The sequence below is a fragment of the Mustela erminea genome, chromosome 2 (assembly GCF_009829155.1).
Source record: "Mustela erminea isolate mMusErm1 chromosome 2, mMusErm1.Pri, whole genome shotgun sequence".
Taxonomy (NCBI): domain Eukaryota; kingdom Metazoa; phylum Chordata; class Mammalia; order Carnivora; family Mustelidae; genus Mustela; species Mustela erminea.
This window is the reverse complement of record NC_045615.1, coordinates 16,707,930-16,732,028: the sequence shown is the minus strand read 5'-3', so window position 1 is coordinate 16,732,028 and position 24,099 is coordinate 16,707,930. Positions and strand designations below refer to the sequence as shown.

The window sequence follows — 24,099 nt, the reverse complement described above, 5'->3', positions numbered from 1 at the left end:
TAGAGCTAAAGAAGGTCTGAGGAACCAAGAATTGGAAGAAACAGAGGGAGATTATGAACATACCACCTTAGAGCCTCTTTTCCAGAAAGTACCTTTTCAAGTTTAAATCCTTTGGGGGAAAAAAAAATGCAGTCATTTTTTTAGCAGCTTGGGGTAAAAAAAAAAACAAAACAAAAGATACTTAAGCAAATAAAACATCAGAGTCAGATTCTGCTCCTGGGTTCCTGATCATGGCCCACTGTTACTTCTCCAACCTTCCAGTCACTGCTTCAACCGTGCTGATCTCCTGGCACGTTCCTGCCTCAGGACCTTGGCATTTACAGTCTCTTCTGCCTAGAGTTCTTTCCTCTTCCACAGCCACATGGTACAGTCTCCCCTCCCTCTAGGTCTTTGCTCAAATGTCTCCTATTCAGTGAGGCCTTCTCGCTCTTCAGTGACATGCACATGCCCTCCCTGCCTCACTTCTGCAGCCCTGTCCCTCTTTCCTGCTTTTTCTCCAATAACATTTTCACCAGCTGGCAGGATTGCTTTTGTTTATTCGGTTGTTTGCCTCCTTCCACCAAGATGCAATCTCTGAAAAAGGCAGTGGTTTGAGTTTTCTGTGTCTCCAGCTCTTAGAACAGGGACTCTGACAGAGTGAACTCTTAATAGACACCTGTGGAATAAAAGAACCTTTTAAGGCACAGGACACTGATGCAGTAGCTTCAGCCCAAAGCTAGATGGAGCTCTGCTGTGCCTATGATGCCCAAGACACAGTCTAGGATTAGCAGTAGACACTCTTTGCTGGTTACTGGAAGGAGGTGCCATGGTACTCTTGCCATGAAGGACATTTGAACCTTAAGCCACAAATGATGCAAGAGGAGAGAGGGTATAAGGATCGTCTCTATCTCTTCAGTGTGTGCATCACTGAAGAACACCAGTGGTGTGTATCATCTTAAGAAGTGGTTGTTGAAAATCATTTCTGTTTAGCACAGCAAGTATTTGACACATACGTATGCAAATGTGTGCCTGTGTACTTACCCGTATTCAGGTATGCATATAAAAGTATGCTGGGCAATGTATGTGGGACTTACTTTGTAAATCTAGTTTCCCTGGCATTGCTCTTCAAGTGAGTTTGCTTTTCCCCTACACAACCTGCTGATGATGTCTGTTGGATACTTGAATGCAGTTAAATGCCATGGATAATTCATAGTAAATTACAATAGTCATGTCAGATGTGGCCCGTCTCCAAATTCTGGGTAGCCATGGAACCACTTATTCCTGAGCTGGACCTCTGTGAGTTGCACGGATTGCCCCCCCCATCCCCGCAGGTAAATGTCTTACTACTTATTAGGCTTATTAGTCATTACATGCCTTATTAATAATTAGGCTCCTCTGTGAACCTCAGGTCTGGTCTTTTGCTCTGGTGAATTGAGCAGAAAAGTCTCAGCTCCTGCTAGTTTTTTGGGTCAAGGAAGGTCTGGACAAAGGTCCAATCAGCTCTACCTTCTGATCTTTGGTCCCTTCTGATCTAGTTGGTGCTCTGACTCCTCCTCGCCAAAGACAATGACAGTTGAGAAGCACTGGAGAAGCCTTAAATGGACCTGTTGAGTTCATGTCTCCAGGCTTCCATCCCCTGAACCTGGTGACAGGGTCCCTCGGCCTTCAAAGAATGAAGGAAAGTCCCACACAGAGGACACTCTGAGCTCCATGTGATCACATCTGCCTCAGGAAAAACAAACAAACAAAGCACATAGAGAGTAAACCCACAAGCTAAAAGAGAATCACAGTCTTTGCTTTTCCACCCAAAGTACTATGCCTTTTGCTGCCTGGGTCCTGTTGTCTCTCTTTAAGGTTTCTAAGTTGGTCTAGTCCTTATGAGAGTCCCTCCCGGCAATGGGAATGAGGACTTGTGCTTCCCCTGTAACTTATTTTGACCTGGGACCCATTTGAGAACCTGATAAAAATCATGGATTCCTTTCCACACAAAAAAGAAAATACAAAATTTTCACACAATTTTAGAGGTTTCATAGGTTGCCTGAAAATCATCCATGAGCATTCTAATACTCATGCTGTAGTCAGGGTACCCATGTCAGGGTCCTGACCTTGACATTGGCTAACTGTAATTGGCAAGTTGTTTAAGCTTTCTTGATTCGATCTGGGAATTGGTCAAATGTACAGGGATGGTCTTTTCCTCTTTAATGTCTGTGGTTATGTAAATTATTTTGGCATCAAAGAGATTATTGCATTAACAGGGAAATAGAAAGGTCTTCTTCTTTTATCATTTTGAAGCAAAGGGGTTAGTATCAGTTGGAGCAGGCCATGCTCTCAGCTAACACCGGATAAGGATGCCTTGGCCAGATGGATATTTTGGTGGAGGGGCATCTAGGAGCAGAGAATCCCTACTGGGCATTAAACCTTTTGCAACTCTGATATTGTTAGTCATAAAAATGAGACTGGGTTCTCTAAATTTTTTTTTTTTTTTTTGTAGCATCTAGAAGATCGAGCAATCCACATCATTTTAAATATTAATGGGCTCTAGGGGAAAGGGTTGGTCTCTGTGACCGCTCAGCACGCTGGCGTAATGACCAATAGTTCCTCAGCAGTTGGCTGTGTTCCATATTGACTAGGTAATAATCTGCCGTGTGCAGCTGGCTGGGATAGATTAGAATGGTGAGCACAGACACTGCCTCATCAACCAGAGAGATACACGCCACCTTATCAGAGTATCCTTCAAGACCGCCCAGAGCCACATCTGTCATTCTGAAATCCTGTTATGCCCACAGAAATGCTTTATTTTCCGGCTAGTTCGTGTTTGCGGAGGTGGTATTTGACAGAGAGACTTTATCCCACAGCTACAGACCTGCATTTCTTGATCAGGCATTTCACTCACTTAGGTGTTTCAGGAGTTAGGGATGTGTGCACCGTTCTCCCATTTTTTTTCCCCCAGAAGAGCGATGTGAGTGAATTTCCTGATTCCTCCCGCCTAGAGTTTGTCTAGCTTGGGTAAGGCATATTCACTTTCTCGAGGGAGACCTGTACAGAGGCATCAGTTCATGTCTTAAAAGGGGAATCTAACAGTGTTCAGAAACACTGTGGCGATGGAAGCCAGAGACAATCTAAACTGACCAGTCGGCTAGCCCTCTATCAAAAAAGATGATGAAGGCACAAGAATTTGGAAAACAAGATATCAGTCATAACTTTTGAAGTACAGATCCAATAGACAAGAGAAGATGCTGCTCTTCACTAGTGGTCGGAGAAATGCGAATTAAAATAATACTAAGATATCATTTTATGTCCATCAGGCTGGCAACAGCAATGTCAAAAAGAGTGATGACATTCATCACTGGTGGAGATCTCCACCACATGGTGTTCTTTCCCAGGGCTGTTGGAAATGTAGTGTTATAGCTTTTTTGAAAAACAATCTGGGCACTTCCTATTACAATGATAATTAACACATATGCTTGGACCCAGAAACCCTATAAAATTTTAGGGTATCCCGTTTATTGCCTTGTAGTGATAAGAAACTAGGAACAAAGTAAAATAAATCAGGAAGAAAATGACTAAAAACATATTTAGAAACAATAAGATGTGCAGTTTTGAAAAGAATGACGGAGCCTTATACTAATTAATTTGAAGATATTTATAGTTACTGCTGAGAAAGGAATGAACGTTCAATAAAGCGTGTGTGATATGCTCCCATTTTTTTCTGTAAACCTAATGATGACAAAGATCCCACACATGCGTTTATGTGTGGCTGTGGGTGTGACACTGTTTGTGTCTGCACGGAAAAAAAACAAAACAAAACAAAACAAAAAACCCCAGAAAACCTCTGGAACGAATCAAATCAAATTTGTTATTAAAATGCACTAGAGGGGTGCTTGGGATGCTCAGTCATTGGGCATCTGCCTTAGGCTCAGGTCATGATCCCAGGATCCTGGGTTCAAACCCCCTATCGGGCTTCCTGCTCAGCGGGGAGCCTGCTTCTCCCTCTCCTACTCCCCTGCTTGTGTTTCCTCTCTCAGTGTGTCTCTCTCTGTCAAATAAATAAATAAAATATTTAATGTAAAATAAAATATGCACTAGAAAGCTTATTTGATATAATCCTGTTAATGAATTGAGGCAAAAGTATATGGGTAAATATAAATGAAATAAATGTTTCTAAGAGGGAGGTGAAGAACATTCCAGTTGCTAGTGAAAAGAAACACATTTAAATAACAAAGTGCATAAGAGTCCATTGAGGCTGTTATGATAAATTACCATAGACTGGGTGACTTAGAAACAGAAATTTACTCGTCACTCTTCTGGAGGTCGGGAAGTCTGAGATCAAGGCTATAGTGTCTAGTGAGGTGCTACTTCTTCTTCTTCTTCTTCTTCTTTTTTTTAAAAGATTTTATTTATTTATTTGACAGAGATCACAAGTAGGCAGAGAGGCAGGCAGAGGTAGGGAAGGAAACAAGCTCCCTGCTGAGCAGGGAGCCCGATGCAGGCCAATCCCAGGACCTGAGATCATGACCTGAGCCGAAAGCAGAGACCCACTGGGCACCCAGGTACCCTGAGGTGCTGCTTCTTGGGTCAGGATTTCTCATGGCATCCTCAACTGCCAGAAGGAACAAAGTTGTCTTTAGGGTCACTTTTATAAGGGCACTAATTCCATTCATGTGGGCTTCACCCTCCCTGAGATAATCACCTCCCAAAGGCTCCACCTCCTAATATCATTGCATGGGAGGTCAGGCTTCTATGTATGAATTTGGGGAGAACACAAGGTACAAGAACTGTGAGACTTTCCTGACAATTGGGGGAAGCTGAAAACCCCAGGATGCTCCTGGGCCTTGGCTGGGAAGTGAGAGGCACAGCTGGGCAGGTGAAAGACAGGAAGAATACACCTTGTGTAGTTCCATAGGCAAATCTAATCACACTACCCCCTTCAAGAGACACTTCATTGGCTCTTTATTAGTCAAAAGAGAGAGTTCAAGCTTCCTAGTTTCACTTTGTACTCAGATTCCAGCCTGACTTTCAAGCCCTATCTTTCCAAGACACTCAATTGCTTATTCTTCCCTGAACAAACTTCACTCCTCCGTATCACTTCGCCGTTACCCTTCTTGTAAACAGAAAATTCCACATGTCCCTCAAGAGCCATCAGGAGGCATGTCAAGTGCCATCCCCTCCCAAGAGTCCTGCGCATTTCCCTGCATGCTTCTTAAATGCTACACATATTCAGACTCTCTATTCTTTTAAATAATTTTACTTTTTGCTCACAAGGTTATACTTTATAAATGTCTAGGTAAAGTATACAGTCTTATTTTCTTTACCCACACTCGTAAGAAATCTGCACACATTGCATGCTGACTAATAAGTAAAATACATAAATTATAAGTGGGGCCACCCCATTGTTCAATGGTTTCATCTGCTTTCCGATATCTATGTGGGGAGTGAATGGATGATTTCTTAACTAGAATCTTCAGGACACGGGCACCTTCTGCCTTTCACTGTCTGAAACTTCATTCTTCTGATCCAGTGAAGAAAATTTCTGGTGAGCCCTTAAGAAGATGTTCTGCTTGCCCCTGTCCCCTACATACGCAAGAACACAGACTACAGTGATTTCACTGCTGGGAATTGTGCCCTACTGCGAGCCCCCACTCCTATGAGGAGCTCATACTTTTCTTTCATTTCCTGCATGTTGTTTTTTGTGGGACACTCTTTGATAGATGTTGAAGCAGAGGAGGCTGGGAGAAACCCTCTTATATCTGAAGTCAGTGCCCAAAGTGGTGAAGAGTCATTAGCATATTATCTTTACTAGTACATCCCTATGTCTCTTCAGTGTGGGAATAAAGACAGTGGGTTTCCACACACTCATGCTATGTCCTTCAGCTTTTCATTTCCAGAAGTCCTGTGTGACTCAAGACAAAATCTAGTAATGTGAGTCTTAGATGTGCTTAATTTTAGTCCAGTTTTATCTATTTTATTGCTGGGAGAGATTACCATCACATTCTGTCATTAGCTTGTCTGTTAGGCTTAGCTTTTAGAGACACAAGTTTTATTTTCCATTTTTCTCTAGCTTCACTGTTATTTTTTCAAAGATTTTATTTACTTATTTGAGGGAAACAGAACATGTGAGGGAGAGAGAGCATGACAAGGGGAAGGGGCAAACAGAGAGGGAGATGCAGGCTCCCCACAAAGCAGGGAGCCCACTGCGGGGTTCAGTGCCAGGATCCCAGGATCATGACCTGAGCTGAGGGCAGGCACTTAACTGATTGAGCCATCCAGGTGCCCTACTTCACTGTTACTTTAACAAGAATTAAGAAAAGGCTGAAATGGGGATGCTACCCAGATTTCATACTGAATACCATTCCTGATTTTATTTTTAAAATGCACAGTCCCCCAACCTGATTAGGAAATTATGTCACTCCCTTTGGTCATTTGATCAATTTTTTTGAACACCTTCTTTGTTCTAGGAACAATAATTGAGTGTTTGGGGACAAGGAGCTGTCTAGGATACTGACAGTATCCCCAAATAACTTACAGTGTACTCGGTGGCCAAACAGTTACTTAACAAATAACCATACGATATGATGTGATGTGAGATAATTTGTTGTGTAGACCATTCCATGGAATGAGGAAGAGGAAGAGACCATCTGTGCAGAAGCAGGAATCGAAGGTGAAGGAGGAAACTGTTATGGAAGTGGTGCAGTTTATGTAGATTCTCCAAGGATGAGTAGGAGAAAACTGGGTGGACAAAACAAGAGAACTGCAACAGTACATGCGAAGGTTCAGACAATGGAACGTCTTATTTATCATGCTAAGAAATGTGTAAACAATGGAAAGCCATTGATATTGATGTATGTTAAGCAAAGGATGACAGAACCATATGTATATTTTAAAATTTCCATTAAAAAGTTTTCTTGGGGTCCCTGACTGGTTTAGTCAGTTAAGTGCTGACTATTGATTTTGGCTCAGGTCATGATCCCAGGGTCGTGGGATTGATCCCTACGTTGGGTCCATGTTCTTGGAAGGGTCTGCTTGAGATCCTCTCCTTCTCCCTCTCCTTTTGCACCCCCCACCCTCCCACTCATGCACTGCCATGCAGGTTCTCTCTCTTACATAAATAAATAAATCTTTAAAAAAATAAAGTTTCTTAGGACACCTGGTTGGCTAAGCATGCTCAGTAGAGCATGAGACCCTTTATCTCAGGGTCAAGTTTGAGCCCCACAGTGGGCCTAGAGCTTACTTTTAAGAAATAAAAAAATTAAAAATAATAATAAATTAAATTTTTTCAAGTTTTTTTTTTTAAACATGTCAGTAACTGTGCTATGATTTAAATAACACTGGTGATCCTCTGGCTGATAAATTATTTTAAAGGAGCTTTAACCAGATTTGGGAAGAGTGCAGAGCTCCACACTTACTCAGAAAGAAACTAGACTAAAATCTGCCTTGGCTTTTATTTGTTTCCCTTTTGGGCTCAAGAACTGGACTCGGTTCTCCACTGCTATACCTTATATTCCCTCCTCCATTAAACCCATCCACCCAATAAGTGCATTCCTTTTTCCTTGTCTGAAAAATGCATTGTTTGGTTCCTGGTCATACAAAATACTCTGGAAAATCCTCCCATTGAAAAACAATCTTAAAGTCTGGATAAACCATTAAAATCTCTTATTGAATACATGACAGAGATGGTAAGAAACTAAGGAAAATCCTCAAAGTGCAAACAAAGCTAAAGTACAATCCAGAGAGTGATCTCAGCTGAAGCCCACAGCTGCCTGAAGTGCCTCACAAGTCTTATACACGGACAGCTTCAGTTCAAACGGAAGCACATCAGTAGAACGCTAAATACAAGAGTTCATACAAGATAGAGGGCAATTGGACATCTTTTAATGGAAATGGGACTGCTGGGGACACCTGGGTGGCACCTGGGTGAAGGCAGTTGGTTAAGCATCTGCCTTCAGCTCAGGTCATGATCCCAGGGTTCTGGGATCGAGTCTCACATTGGGATCCCTGCTTCTCCTTTTGCTCCCCTTGCTTGTGCTCACGCACGCTCGCTCTTACTCTCTCTCTGACAAATAAATAAATAAAATATTTTTTAAGAAAGGAAGTAGGACCCCTGAAGGACCTTAGAATCAACAAGAAGATAAAGGATGGGGAAGAGGAGTGCAGAATGCACCTTGCGAAGAAAGACAGGAGTCAACTTGATCTTCTCAGCTTTTGCTGTGGTAGGGAGTGTCCACCTGAAGATTTCATCCATTAGTCAGCTTTCCTGTGGTTTGAGGCTCAAGTTACCACTGACCTTGATGGGAAGAAAATTTTCTTCAATTTAGAGACTAAAAGAACCAGCCATAATCTGGGAGAAGATATAGGAACAGGACAAAGGATTAGTTTTGGCACTAGTTTGGCTCAATAAATAAATAAAATAATAATAAAATGTGATAAGACCAAGTGTTGGCAGGAATGGAAAGCAAAAGAAACTCTTCTTACACCACTGTGGGAATTAGTATATTATTGCAGCAAACAATGTAATTTGATTAAATAGATGTGAACATGAATGTATTTTATGATCCAGCAACTATGCTATTCACAAGATAGAATATGATTCAATAGCAAAAAGTGAACTTGACACTTCATGCATCCATGGGCATGAATTTCACAAACAGAATATTAAGGAAAATAATCAGTCATAGACCATATATGTATTAGATTAATCAGGATTCTCCAGAGACAGGATTCTCCAGTGTACATACTGGTTTACTGTAGGGCATTGGCTCACATGATTACGGAGGCTGGGAAATCCCACAATCTGCTCTCTGCAAGCTGGAGACCCATGGGAGCCTGTGACATCTTTCCACTCTGACTGCAAAAGGCCTCAGAACCAGGCTGCTGATGGTACAAGTCGTAGGGCAGAAGAAGACTAAGAAGAAGACTAATGAAGACTAATGTCCCCACTCACACAAGTAGGCTAGAAGGGAAAAGGGGCAAATTCTTCCTTCCTCAATCTTGTTGTTCAGTTCAGGCCCCCACAGGATTGGATGATTCCCATGGAAGGGAGGCGATCTGCTTTACGGATTCAGATGCCAGTCTGACCTGGAAACTGCCTCAGACACACCCAGAAACAATGCTTTATCTGGCATCCCACCGTTAACACGAAATTAACCATCACAGTGTACAAGATGACCCTTGTGTAAAACTATGTATCACTTATTTAAAAATGTAACAAAATATTAGGCATGAATAATATGTTTAGAGATACAAATGTATGTCTGTAAAACCGAAGAAAAGCAAGTGAATGATTAGTCAGGATGGGGGCTGCCTCTCAGAGCGTGGAAGGGACATCATCAGGAAGGGCCACATGAGGAGTTCACAATATTTGAGGATGGTAGTGATAGGACATTAGCATGATTTGCTTTATTCTTCATTTCAACGTGGGTTTTTATGAACAGCAATGGTCACCATAATAAAACAAATGAAAATAAGTAGTTAGTTTATCAGTGTTCTCGTCTCCTGCCTTTCTCAGGATGCACTTTTCCCCTCTCTCCAGCCTCCAATTTCTTTGTGGTTTGGAGCTGTTGCAGCTGCAGGTCCTTACTCTTCAGAATAGCAGGTGCGTGGATTCTGCACTGGCTGGCTTGGGCTAGCTGGAAGCCACCACCGACCCTGACATGTCGGGGGGTTTGACACAACAGCAGCTTATTACTTCCTCACCATTGTTCGGGTCTGTGGGTCATCTTTACTGGCAGCTATTCAGGCACTCAGGCTGATGGAAACTCTTGCTTCCTGACATTCGATCACACTGGACAGCACCATCACTGTTCATTCCAAAGGCAGAAGTGGAGAACATGGGGAGGAGCTTTTATGGGCCAGCTCTGGAAAGGAGCCATGTTGCTTTCGCTCACACGCCACTAGAGAGAACTTTGTCACATGACCACACAGGGCGCTTAAGACATGCCAAAAAAGAAAAAGGACTAGATTTTGCTGCCAAAATACCTCAACCTGAACCTGAAACCAACATATGCTGTTATGTTGACTTGATGTCACTTTTAATCCTCTTTGAATACCCTCTGTTTCTCCTTGTCAGAATAGATAGATCATCTGCTCAGAAATAAATTGCTGGTGAACAGAAGAAATGATGTGGAATTTCTGACTGTTAATCCTGGTCATTGTGACTCTGAGTGAAAGATGGTTACTTACCCATGTATTCATGTAGTGGTTCTTATTTCTGTTTCACCTTCACGTTGAGGACATGGCTACTGGGATCCCAGCTTCCTGGGTGAGGGATTTCTATAAGACCCATCACCTTAGCTAGGCCCTGAGCATTGCACCAGCACCCCATACCCATGTGTTCATGGAAACCAAATCTCAGTGTGATCTTGTTGAGCAAAGTTGGAGTTATTGTGTGATTCTTCTTCTACCTTCTCTACCTTCACTTAAATTTCAGCTGGAAGCTCCCTTCCAGTTAGGGTATTGATGCTATGAGATTTTGCCTCCCATTCCAACTATGATTTTCACTTGCTTTCCACAAGAGAGTCCATCTGGATGACTTGCCCACCATCTCCCTGGCAAGGAGAGTCTTCAGTGTCTGTCTTGAGTGGTCAGGGCCTACCCATGGGTTTGCCAGGACAAGAATGGTATAGCATCTCATTGTTCTTTGACCAGATGCATTTCTGCAGCCACTGTTCTAAGGACAATGACCATGTTCTGAGCATTGAGTGCTTCTCAGAGCATGCTGGGCACATGGTAGAGCTCATGAAAGATTTTTTGAATAAATGTCTACACTGCAGACATTATGTTACGGAAGAGATAGTCATGATGTTCTCCCTTAATATATGGGTTTACAGACAATAAAAGGGCAATCTATGAAATATGCAGAAATACTATTGGTAAGTAATGTCCTTTGCCTTATGCGAGATGGCTTTCTTTTCCTTGGAAAATTCTCAGAGCTTCTGTTTTTATTCCACTAGATGCAAACTCAAATAACTGATTAAGAGAAATAAATGAACACAGTATTACCACTTTGTGTGATTGTGTGTCCTATGGAAACCAGTGGAATGCAATGAAAAGCACATAAACTTCTTCTCAACTTCTGTCCTTCTTCAGATCATTTTCTAATCCAATCATTTTCAGTCAATCATTCTTATATTTTTTCCTTTTCCAAAGAAATTCTTGGCACCTGATTTGCTTACCCACTGGCAAAGTTTCAACTGTGGTTCACATCCCAAAGATCCCATAGCTCATGTGACATCTCCCCCTTCACCCCGTGGTTCCCCAGCGAGAATGATTTTGATGGCACAAGCCAAAATAAAACAACTCCTCAAAATTTTTTTTGTGGTCTTTATCATCATTCATATTTATTCCTGCAGAATTCGTTAATAGATACAGAATTTCTGAGCATTTACTATGTCTCAGATAAGGTGCTTAACACTTGAAATGCTAAAATTTCATTTAATTCTCTCACTAAACTCTCATGTGGTGGCCCAGATATAGTGCCATTTTACAGGAGAGATAAACAAGGCTGAATTTGGCTCCAATTTGCCCAAGGTTACTCTGATGGTGTCTTAGTTTGCTTGGGCATTGATAGCAAAATACTAGAGACTGGGGTGACTCAAATCAATGGGAATTTCTTCCTCATAGTTCTAGAGACTGGAAAGTCCAAAATCAAGGTGACTGCCAATAGCAATAGAGGTGAAGGCCCTCTTCCTGGCTCATAGATGGCCTCCTTCTCAAGGTGTGGCATCCTTCTTCCAGACCCTTTCCTTGGTGGATGGGAGGATAGAAGGCAAAGTCTCTAGTGTGTCTTCTTTTAGGGGCACTAATCACATCATGAGGCTCCACTCCCATGACCTAACCTAATTATCTCCCTAAGATTATCTCCAAAATATCCCTAATTATCTCCCAAAGGCCCCATCTTCAAATGTCATCACACTGGAGGTAAGAGCTTCAACATATGCATTTGGTGGGACACAGCATTCAGTTCTTTGCAGATGGTGAGGAACAGAAGAGTCTTCAGTCATCTTGGCCCTCTCTCTATATCTCAAACACATTTAACTCACTATGCCACAAAACGCTTTGTGACCCCTGCCTAGAACATTCTGCCTCCAGATCCTGACATGCCTCCATCTTCTGTCATTATTCAGTTCCAATATGACCTCCTTCAAATTCACTCTTTTCCCCTAATCTAAAGTACATCCCTCCACCCCCCGACCCATCACTCCATCAAGTTCTGCTATTCATTTCTTCATAGCATATGTCACTGCTCAACATTATCTTATTAATATATTGAGTGACCTGCACGCTGTCTGCCTCCTCTCTAGAACATAAGCTTCATGAGAACCCAAACTAGATCTCTTGTTTGCATTCGTATCTCTACAAAATCAAGAATGCTTGACACATGGTTAATGGATTATGTCTGAATTGGTGTCTGCCCAAGGTCATTCCTCTCCAGTTCCAAACTCTGTTGATGAAAGCAGTGCCTTACTTGAAGCTGAAGGGAACATGAGAGTCAGAGGGACACACACAGAACCACCACATCCCTTGTTGTCTGATATATGGTACTGACAGCTAAAGATCTCCACAGGAAAAATCAACAGTGGGTATGGGTCATGTAATTCAGGGAATAGAAATACTTGTGTCTCTGAACACTCACCCAGAGGTACATTAATTCCTTCCTTTAATCCCTGCTATAGAACAAATATCTCCCCAAAAAATCATTTTGCAGTCTTAATCCCCATATGATGGTATTTGGAGATGGGTCTTTGGAAAGAATTAGATTTCCATAAGGCCATGAGGGCAGAGCCCCTGTAACGGGATTAGTATTTCTATATGAAGAGGAATAGATGAGAGCCTACTCTTTCCCCACCATATGAGGACATAGTAAGTATTTGGCCATTTGCAAACTGGGAAGATGGTCCTCACCAGAACCCAAGCATACCATTACCCAGATCTCACCCTTACCAATCTCCAGAACTGGGAGAAACAAATGCTCATTGAGTAAGTCTCTCAGTCTATGCCATTTTGTTATAGCAACAGGAACTGACCAAGAAAATCTCCAGATCACTCCCTCTTATGTCAGGTGCTCTGAGTCTCAGGAAACTTCCTTCCCACTACCACTTGCTAAATAACTTGTCACTCACCAGGGGATCCAGCTGGTATCTTCTCTGTGGCTCCTTTCCTGGTAACACGACTTGTCCCCTCCCTCATGGCCCTAACACTACCTTCTTTGAGGCTGCACCTGAAATGAGTCTCTACTTGCCTTGAGGTTGGGTCACTCCAGCTTCCAGCTTTTACATCTACCAAGCTGCCTGGCCAGAACCGCCTTCCCAGTCCAGTGCAGGCCAACAGACATGCACAGCCTCAAGGTGTAGGTGGTTTCACAGTCCCTGCAATGCAGAACAACCTGCCCTTCCATTCCCAGTCCAGAAAGTATCTGGAGTTGGAAAGTTCTGAGATGGAAAGCATTCCTCCTTTTATCACGAAGAGCTAAGAGCCCCCTGCCTTTTGTTCCCTTTTCTCTCTGGTAAGGAACTCTTTCATCCCACCCAGATTTCCCTTGCTAGCTATGCAAATTCATCTTTCCTATTCCTCACTGAGAATGTCAATACACCTGTAAGACCTCATGGGTTTTTTTGTTGTTTTTTTTGTCTTTTTTTTTTTTTTTTTTGTATTTCCCATACTCTGGTTTTTGACCATGTTTTACATGTCCCCAGTATTTTTCCCAGTATAAAGTAGAATACTTTATAACCTGTATTCACTAATGTGACCAAAAAAAAAAAAAATTGGTAAAATCCTATTATTTGTGATGCACTGTCCTAGGAGCTTATTGTTGTAGTAGTGACTGGCTAACCCAACACATTAGAATATTAAACATTTTGCAAAGCTCTGTAGTAATATAAACATGAATGTCTCCTTATTGGCATTCTTAGGTGCTCTGTTTTTCAGAGACCTGCTCTGTTTGGCTTTTTTTTTTTTTTTTTTTTAATTAACTTAAATCTTCATTACTTAGGTGATGCTGAGTCAGTCTTCTAAATGCCAAGTGAGACAATCTGAATTTAGGGAGAAAAAAACAACTAAAAAAAAAAGCCAGGTCAGTGACATAAAACCCAAGGGGTTGCTGTTCTTCATTGTGGGACAGGTTTCAGAATCAAAATGAAGGGTGTTCTGAAATTAACCTGGGACTGCATTCCTCATTGATAGATTCAAAAAAATAGTGTACCTGGAAAATCAGAATCAAACTCTTGAATTTATTAGGGCATCTAGTTTATACCCAGCTGAAAACTGTATCAGGATATAAACTTTAACTTACGCATCAGGGAAATGTCTTTGACAGGTAGATGTGCCTATCCCGTTACATAGCCCAGAAGATAACTCTTAGTGATGTGATCACCAGAGGGTCTCCAGATCTGATCTACAAATAACAGGTTCCCTCCCAAGATGAGAACTTGGTGATTCAGTTACTTCAGGAATATTTATCAGGAGGTTAATATATTGCAGACATTGAAGTCGGTGCTGGTACTACCAATGGGAACACAAGAGTCTTATTCTGAAGGGTGGTATCCACAGGAACATTGAGGCAAAATGTCCAGTGTGTGAGTGAGAGTGGCCAGGAGTGCAAATTTTAAGCTATGTTCGTCCTCTCCTTAAACAAACATTTATTAAGGGACCCCGTGTGCCAGCCTTGGGCTAGATGTCGGTGACACAATGGCAGCAGACACTGTCCCTGACTCCGTATGTCTATCAGAGGATTCAGAAGACATAATAAGCAATAACAATAATGTGCTATGATAGGGAAGCTCAGCACCATGGAAACGAGGAATAGGGCAATCCCGGTGCAGGAGTGGGGGAGAGCAGTCAGGATTGTAATTCACGAATCAAAGACTAACCATACAGCCATCAGTGAAAGGCAGGGCAACCTCTACAGACTTGAGCTGGAGGGGGAACAAAATCAATTTTCTTTTATATCACCATCAGCATCGCCTCATTTCTATCTACTTATTCCTGAAAGCAGTCCTTTTATAAGCTCCAAACATGGTGATTAAACAAAGGGGATTCTAGAAGGACGGACAAAGCATTAGAGATGGTTTCATTTTATATAAATGCCAAATTTTCTGCCTCAGTAAGGTTGCAGCTGTGACAAGAATTAGGCGGCTTTCTAGGTCATATATTTTCTAAAGTACCATGCAAAGAAAATATTAATACATCAGGGAAAATGAAACAAATAGACTCAATTATTTTAAAACTTAGCGAGTAGACAATTTTTATAATAAAATGAATACGGCAGCATATTGAATAAACAAAGAAAGTTATATTGTTCATATAAAGTGAAGACGGATTGTCTAGTTAAATATGAGCATACAAAGAATTGATCCTAAATTTAGTCTCCTGTTCTGCATAGGATTCTGAATGGAAATTGGATTAATTGACACTTAATTAGCCTAACATCATTTTCTATATAATAATCTTTAATGCATTTTTGGAAATTTAGATATTAGATTCCTATGGATCACTTTTTTTTTTTTTTTTTTTTTGTTAACTGCATTTAGCTCTGTATGTGGGGTGTATGAACTAGGAGACTGATCACAGAGCTATGGCCCAAGTGTGAATTTTAGCCAATGATGAAATGATCTGATTCATTTCAGAATTAATTAGCATGGGCTGAATAATGTTTAGTCATAAACTAGACACAGATCAGTAATTAACACCAGGTTGGTAATTAGCAGTGCTCCCTGGTTATAAACAGCACCTCTCCATGCAGCATGAAATAACTCCTTTTGTATTCTGTTCTGTTTTCTTTCATCCTGTGTTTGGACTTTAGTCACAGAGGGATTGATGTTTACTGCAAAGAGCCTGGAGTCAGAAGATCTATATTCTGGTTTCCAGGCTGCTAGAAGTTAACTGTTTGACCTTAATAAAAATAAGTTCTACACTTCTCTTTAGCTTTCACATCTGCAAAATGAAGATACTTTAAAAAGCAGAGTTGTGAAAAGAACAAAACAAGGTCATGAATAGAAAAGTGTCCTGAAAAAAATGTTAATTGACAATATGAAAAATATTCAAATAGCATATGCATAAATACAATCACGTATCACAATGATAATTAATGTTGTCTAAATAATCACATAAGGGATATCAAAAATAACCTGTCAATATAATTTTCACTCCTAAACCAGTAAAGCCAGTAAGATGACATAGGTGTGTGTGTGTGTTGTATGTTTTAGGTGATGAGACACTTGCTAGGTATTATAAAGTATTCATCTATAACAGAATTATATATGTCATACATGCATATGGGTTTTCAAAATTCAGAACTGTGCAAAGGAGGCAATAATCACTAATTTATCTGGATATCTAGTATGTGTTGCATCACTTCTCCAAATAAAAAAATCAATAAAGAAGGCTGATAAATGGGCTCCTCTCGGGAGGGCTGAAGACAGAGACAGATGAAGATGCTTTGTTTCTGAAACCTCTAGCCTGGAATAAATTACACAGTCATGAGCCAAAGTCATCTGCAATTAATTCCAGTTGTAAATTTCAGTCAAGAGAGATGCTGGGAGCCTGATACAGCATCACATCATTGGTTTGCATATTTTTACCATGTGTATATGATTTTGATAATGAAGTTTTGTATCGAAAACCTTGTAGAAATTCTGTAAGTTTGTTTAGATATATTGTCTCGAGAGGACAGACATACATTCATTTTGAAATTTAACTTATTTTTTCTTATGTTCATCAAGAGGGAAATCTTATATATCATCACTATAGAGAAAAACACTTTTTCCCTATTTAATTCTAAGGTTTGCTTTGCAAACCAGTATAAGCCATAAATGTGACTAAACCTATGGAGGATTAATCACATTAAAATAATGTGTATCCCTATCCTATGTTCATTTCGCAGACTATTTGGTGTGATAAAGCACAGAAACTAACTTACCGCGTTTGTGAAATCTTTTGAGAGGTCAACTTCTAAGTTTTCAGCAAAAACGTTTTGGTAAGACTTCCAGCCTGACAAGTGGCACAGACCTGTTTTTCCCTGTTTAACTCCAAAGCACAACTATAAACCCTAGAAATAGTGCAAGAAATAATAATGAAAATAAGCAAGAAGTCTGAATGGTAGTAAGGAGAAGTCAAGCTGATTTGGAACCCCCAAACTGGAGGAACAACACGGTGAATGGGAGTCTTGCATCCTTCCCCAACCAACAGAGGAAGGTCATCAAGATCTAGCATTTCCTGACCCCCAACTGGCCACAAAATGCACTCAGGTAAACTCATCCTTTTCCTGGGTTGAATGGGAGACCCTCTGCCAACATGAGTGAGCCTGACACCACTAGCAGGGAAAACCAGTTAGGGAACTCATCAACAATAAAAGGCAAGGCAGAGTGCTCTCTTCCACTGGCCCCCACAAGCCTGCACTGCTGAAATATACTGAGGCAAGGGGCCAGAACAAATAAGAGGGACACACTTATCACAAGGGACTTAGTCTGGGAATCCTCTTTTACCCCTTAGGCACCACAAACCTAATACTCCAGATATTCCTTCTCCTATTGGGAGCCACCAAGGTCATCAGGTAGAACCAGTAGGAAGGATTCAGCCATAACAAATGACCAATCCCACTCTCCAGAGGGCACCAAGGTGGGTGGTTGGAAACAGCTATCAGAATGCAGCAACAAAATAAGCAGCAACCTGAGAAGACTGATCCTGAAAGCTCAAGAAAAGTCTTCCATATTCAGGGACACCAAAGAAGACACAGAACACCAGTTGGGGATCTCCACAGAGAGACACCAGAATCCTGGTCTGAGAAACCCCTTGTATATTCATAGGCAGAGACCTGAGGAAGCCCCAGAGGGACCAGGGAAGCCAAACAAAACAAAACAAAACAAAAACAAACAAAAGAACACTGCACATGCACACCCTTTGGAACCACAGCCCACAAAAGTCACCCAAGACCTGAATGCTAACCCTAAACAGGGAAACAAACTTTCTACTAAAATAATAGATATAAGCAGAACCTATATCTCCTAGTGTATTAGACAAAATGTCCAGAACACAAAATGGTTTCTTGTGTCAAGAGTCAAAAACAAACACCTTGAATGAGAAAAGACAATCCACTGACTCCAATATGGGGATGAATTAGATGTTGGAATTCTCTGACACTACCACCAAAGATTTTAAAGCTTCCATCATAAGAGTACTTCAACAATCCATTTTAAAATTTGTTGAGTTGGGGCACTTGGGTGGCTCAGTTGGTTAAGCATCTGCCTTCAGCTCAGGTCATAATCTCAGGGTGCTGGGATGGAGCCCTGCATTGGACTCCCTGCCCAGCAGGGAGTCTGCTTCTCCTTCTCCTATTACCCCTTCCCCTCCACTCATGCTTTGTCTTTTGCTTTCTCTCTCAAATAATACAACCTTTAAAAAAATAAATAAAATAAAATAAAATTTGAGATAAATGGGAAAACAAAACACCTCAGCAAAGAAATAATACTATTAAAATAATAAAATACAAATTACAGAATCAAAAAAATACAATAACTGAAAAAATTAAAACTCACTAGATGAGCTCAGTCATAGCGTGAAGAAAACAGAAGATATAGTAAATAAACCTGAGGACACATCAGTAGAATCCCCCACATCTGAACAACATGGAGAAAATACACTAAAGAAAAAAAAAAAAGAGTAGACCTTCAAGGATCAGTGGGGCAATCACAACAGATCCAACATGTGTATAATCCAGAAGTTTGAGGGAGGGGTTAGAGAGTGAGACTAAAAGAGTATTTGAAGAAGTAATGGCTAAAAACTTCCCGAATTTGGTGAAAGATATAAACCTATAGATCCAAGAAGCCAAGTGAACAAACTCTGAACATAATCCAAAGATATGCACACCAAAACAAATCATAAGCTTTTAGAAATGAAGGACAAACAAAAATCTTGAGAGCAAACAGAGAGAAACAAATTGGAGAACACCATTCAAATAACAGATTTCTTATCTGAAATCACAAAGGCCAGGAGAGATAGTAGAATCCACATTCTTCTCAGGCTCATGTGGAACATTAACCAGGATAGATCACATTCTAGGCCACAAAACACAACTTAACAAATTTAAAAGAATAGAAATTATGGAATGTCTGCTGTCAAACTACAGTGGAGCTAAATTAGAAGTCAGTAACAGAAAAATATGGAGAGGAGAAGGGAGTTGAGGGAAATTGGAAGGGGAGGTGAACCATGAGAGACTATGGACTCTGAAAAACAACCTGAGGGTCTTGAAGGGGCGGGGGGTGGGAGGTTGGGGTACCAGGTGGTGGATATTATAGTGGGCATGGATTGCATGGACCACTGGGTGTGGTGCAAAAACAATGAATACTGTTATGCTGAAAAGAAATAAAAAATTTTTTAAAAATGAATGAAGGACCTCAATGTGAAAAATAAAATAAAATAATACATTTTTAATTTTTAAAAAATTCCCAAATACCTGAAGATTAAACAATATATATATTTTTAAGATTTTATCTATTTATCTGACAGATGGCGATCACAAGTAGGCAGAGAAGCAGGCAGAGAGAGAGAAGGAAGCAGGCTTCCCACTGAGCAGAGAGCCCAATGCAGGGCTCGATCCCAGCACCCCGGGACCATGACCCAAGCTGAAGGCAGAAGCCTTAACCCACCAAGCCACCCAGGCACCCCCAATATACTTTTTTAAAAAAACCAGACACATAAAAAATATGTTTATTAATTCTTTCATGAAAAATCTGTCTGCATAGTCACCACAGATAAAGTCACTGCAGAATCTTTACGCCTTTTGTTGTCCAATCTCCAACTTCCTTAGAGCCAGTGTCAGTGCTGGCTTTTGCAGACCCTCTTTCTCCATTCTGTTCTTATGCTGCTTTCACTATTTTCTTAAGGTCTTTTTCTTCTCATACAGGCTATGTCTTACAAGTCCATGTTTGGGTTCATTTTTCTCTGCATAATCCAAGAAATCATAAATTATACCAAAATCACTTGCATTGTCACCATCAAAATGGGATCTGAATGAAATACAAAGATGACATCTTGTGTGATCTTATATATTTTGGCAGGTTTTCCTTGAATTTCTGTCATAGGTACTGTTCCCTTTCCTGTGTGAAGAACATCAATGACCCTTTTTTTTGCTGAAGGAGTCAGTGGGTCATAATCTTCATGGTCCAGATAGTTAATGTATCACTCATGATGGCAGCTGAGCCAACAATACACTTTTATTTATTTACTTTTATTTTTTTAAAGATTTGTTTATTTATCTGTTGGGGGGAGGGGCAGAGGGCGAGAGAGAAGGAGGAAACACAAGCAGACTCCATGCTGAAGGCAAAGCCCACTGCAGGTCTCGATCTCATGAACTTGACATCAGACCTGAGCTGAAACCAGGATTTGGATGCTTAACTCACTGGACCATCCAGGTGCCTCATCAATACACTTCTTTTATTTTAATTTTTTAAAAGATTTTCTTTATTTATTTGACAGAGAGATAAAGAGAGAGAACATGAGAGAACACAAACAGAGGGAGAAGGAGAAGCGGGCTTCCCACTGAGCAAGGAGCCTGATGTGGAACTCGACCCCAGGACCCTGGGATCATGACCCGAGCCAAAGGAAGATGCTTAATTTGCTGAGCTACCCAGGCGACCCACATCAATACACTTTTAAAGGACACATAAGTCAAAGGAGAAATCTCAAGAGAAATTTAAAAATATTTTGAACTAAATTAGTAGGATGCAGCAAAGCAGTACTTGGAGGGAACTGAATGCATGGTGCTAGAAAAGAGAAAGTATCTAACACTAACAAGCTAAGTTTCTACCTTAGGAAACTAGAAATAGAAGACAAAATTAAGTACAAAGCAAACAAACAAACAAAACAACACAGTAAGAATTGGAGCAGAAATCAATTAAATTTAAAACAGGAAATCAATGGAGAAAGTCATTGAAACCAAAAGCCAATTCTTTGAAAAGATTAATAAAATTGATAAGCCTTTAGTCAAGCTAACTAAGAAAAAAAAGAGAGAAAGAGAAAGAACACACTACTAATTACTAATCTCAGGAACAAAAGAGAAGATATCACGACAGCTTCTATGAAAATTAAAAGAATAATACAGACATACTATGAATAGTTCTATGCCCACAAATTTGGTAACATAGAAGAAATGGACCAATTCTTTGAAAGACACAATCTGACCTGTCTAGGTCTCACTCTCTCACACACAAGAAGAAATAGGCTTGTATCTTTTAAATTAATCTTACCAAGGGGTGCCTGGATGGCTCAGTGGGTTAAGCCTCTGCCTTTGGTTCAGGTCATGATCTCAGGGTCATGGGATCCAGCTCCACATCCGGCTCTCTGTTTAGCAGGGAGCCTTGGTCCCCCCCCCCCGCCCACCTGCCTCTCTGCCTACTTGTGATCTCTCTCTCTCTCTGTCAAATAAATAAATAAAATCTTTAAAAAATATAAATTAATCTTACCAAGAATTACTAATTTTGCTGGGGTGCCTGGGTGGCTCAGTTGGTTAAGCATCCTACTCTTGATTTTGGCTCCAGTTGTGATCTCAGGGTTGTGATTGAGCCCTGTGTCAGGCTCTGTGTTGAGCATGGAGCCTGTTTAAGATTCACTCTCTCTGTCTAGGTCTCACTCTCTCTCTGACTCCCCACCCTACCTCACCCTACCCCACCCTACCCCACCCACCCCTGCTCACACACTCTCACTTTCTTGGAAGAAAGAAAAAGAAAGAAAGAAAGAAAGAATTACTAATCTTCTAAAACAAAAAGCACCAGTCCCAGATGCATTCCCTGGTGAATTCTACCAAACCTTTAAAGAAGAAATTTACACCAAATTCTTTGCAATCTCTTTCAGAAGATAGAAACAGAGGAAATAATTCCTACCTCCATTTTATGAAGTCACTATTACCCTAATACCAAGATGGAACAAAGACATTGCAAAAAAATAGAACACTATTAACCCATATTTCTCATGAACATAGCTAAGTATATTCTCAACAAAAATATTTGCAAATAGAATCCAGCAATGTAAAAAAAAAGAACTATACACCTGACCAAGTGGTATTTATCCCAGATATGCAAGGATGCCCCAACATTAAAAAATCAATTATTATAGTCCATCCCATTAACCAACTAAAGAAGAAAAATCACATGATGATATCAATAGAGGCAGGTAAAGCATTTGACAAAATTCAACTAACATTCTTGATGAAAATTGCAGTAAACTAGGAATAGGGAGGAGTTCCTCAACTTTTTAAAGAATATAAACAAAGACCCAAGTGAGGACAGCTCCTGCTGGGTCTGACAGTCACCAGCCCTCCCACCCTTCAAAACCATTGCTATTGACTAGCCCCTACTCCATGGTAATCATGTGCAACCAAAAGGCCCTGATAAAAAATGCCCTGATAAATGCCCTGATAAAAAATGAAGCATGTTGGAGGAGATGCAACAGGAGTGGGTAGAATGTACAACTCAGGCACTGGAGAAATATAACACAGAGAGGGACACTGTGGCCTATATGAAAAAGGAATTTGCCAAAGAATACAACCCCACCTGGGACTGCCTCATGGCGAGAAACTTCAGTAGTTACGTGACAAATGAAACCAAATGCTTCAACTACTTCTGTCTGGGCCAAGTGGCCATTCTTCTGTTCAAGTCTGATTAAAACCATGAACTTTGTCACCCACCCAGCGATCCACCCAAAGACAAGGACTGCAGTCTAAATTTCAAATACTGAAATCTTCCATCTTGCCTAAGGGAACACCTTGATCTTTGAACCTTTATTGTGTTGTTTTGTATGAGACGTTCTCCATATGAATTTGTTGTGATGATAAAACAGCAAAATAGCTTACCTTTGTATTTATTTTATTTTTTAAAAAAAGATTTTATTTATTTGACAGACAGAGATCACAAGTAGGCAGAGAAGCAGGCAGAGAGAGAGAAGGAAGCAGGCTCTCTGCTGAGCAGAGAGCCCAATGCAGGGCTGGATCCCAGGACCCTGGGATCACAACCTGAGCCGAAGGCAGAGGCTTTAACCCACTGAGCCACACACGCACCCCTATTTTCTATTCCATACTTCTCTCCCTATGTTTATGCTACTCAAAATCCATTCCTTTCAAAAAAATAATAAATATGCTGGAGAAAAAAAAGAATATATATAGAACCCTATAGCTAACATCATACTTAGTGTTGAGAAATTTTAAGTTTTCCACTAAGATTATGTACAAGACAAGAATGTCCATTCCTAATGCTCTTTTTCCAGTATTGTACTGGAAGACCTTGTTAATGCAAAATGCAAAAAAAGGAAATAAAATAAATACCATGACAGAATATGTATAATTGCCTTTTTTTTCATACATGACATGATTGTCTATGTAGAAAGCCCAAAAGAACCAACAAAAATTCTGGGAACTAATAAGAGATTATAGCAAGCTTTTAGAATATAAGGTTAATATATAGAAGTCAATTGCTTCCTAAGATACCAGCAATGAACAAGTGGCATTTAAAATTAAAAACACATTACCATTTACATTAGCCCCTCCAAAAATAAATACTTAAGTTTAAATCTAACAAAATATGTATAAACTCCATATAAGGAAAACTATGAAACTCTGTGATTAAAACCAAAGAACTAAATAAATGGAGAGATATTCCATATGCATGTACAGGAAGACCTAATATTTATTAAAATGTCAGTTCTTTACAACTTGATCTGTAGATTTAGAGCAATCTCAATCAAAATCTCAGCCAGTGAGCACCTGGATGGCTCAGTGGGTTAAAGCCTCTGCCTTCGGCTCAGGTCATGATCCAGGGTTCTGGGATCAAGCCCCACATTGGGCTCTCTGCTCTGCAGGGAGCCTGCTTCCCTTCCTCTCTCTCTGCCTGCCTCTCTGCCTGCTTGTGATCTCTGTCTGTCAAATAAATAAATAAAATCTTTAAAAAAAAAATATCAGCCAGTTATTTTGTGAATACGACAAGCTGATTCTAACACTTGATGAGCTGGATTTCATCAAAATAAACATTTCTGCTCTATGAAAGAGAGATCAAGAAAATGAAAAGAAAAACCACAGAATGGGAGAAAATATTTGCAAAAGATGCTCTTGATGAAATATCCAAAATGTCTGAAGAGGTCTTAGAA

The 24,099-nt window shown here is 40.5% G+C and overlaps 1 pseudogene; it reads left to right on the top strand.

Annotated features, from left to right (window-relative positions):
• Window positions 1–22,330: 22,330 nt before the first annotated feature.
• On the top strand, window positions 22,331–22,626 carry LOC116584131 (annotated as a pseudogene).
• Window positions 22,627–24,099: the final 1,473 nt, after the last annotated feature.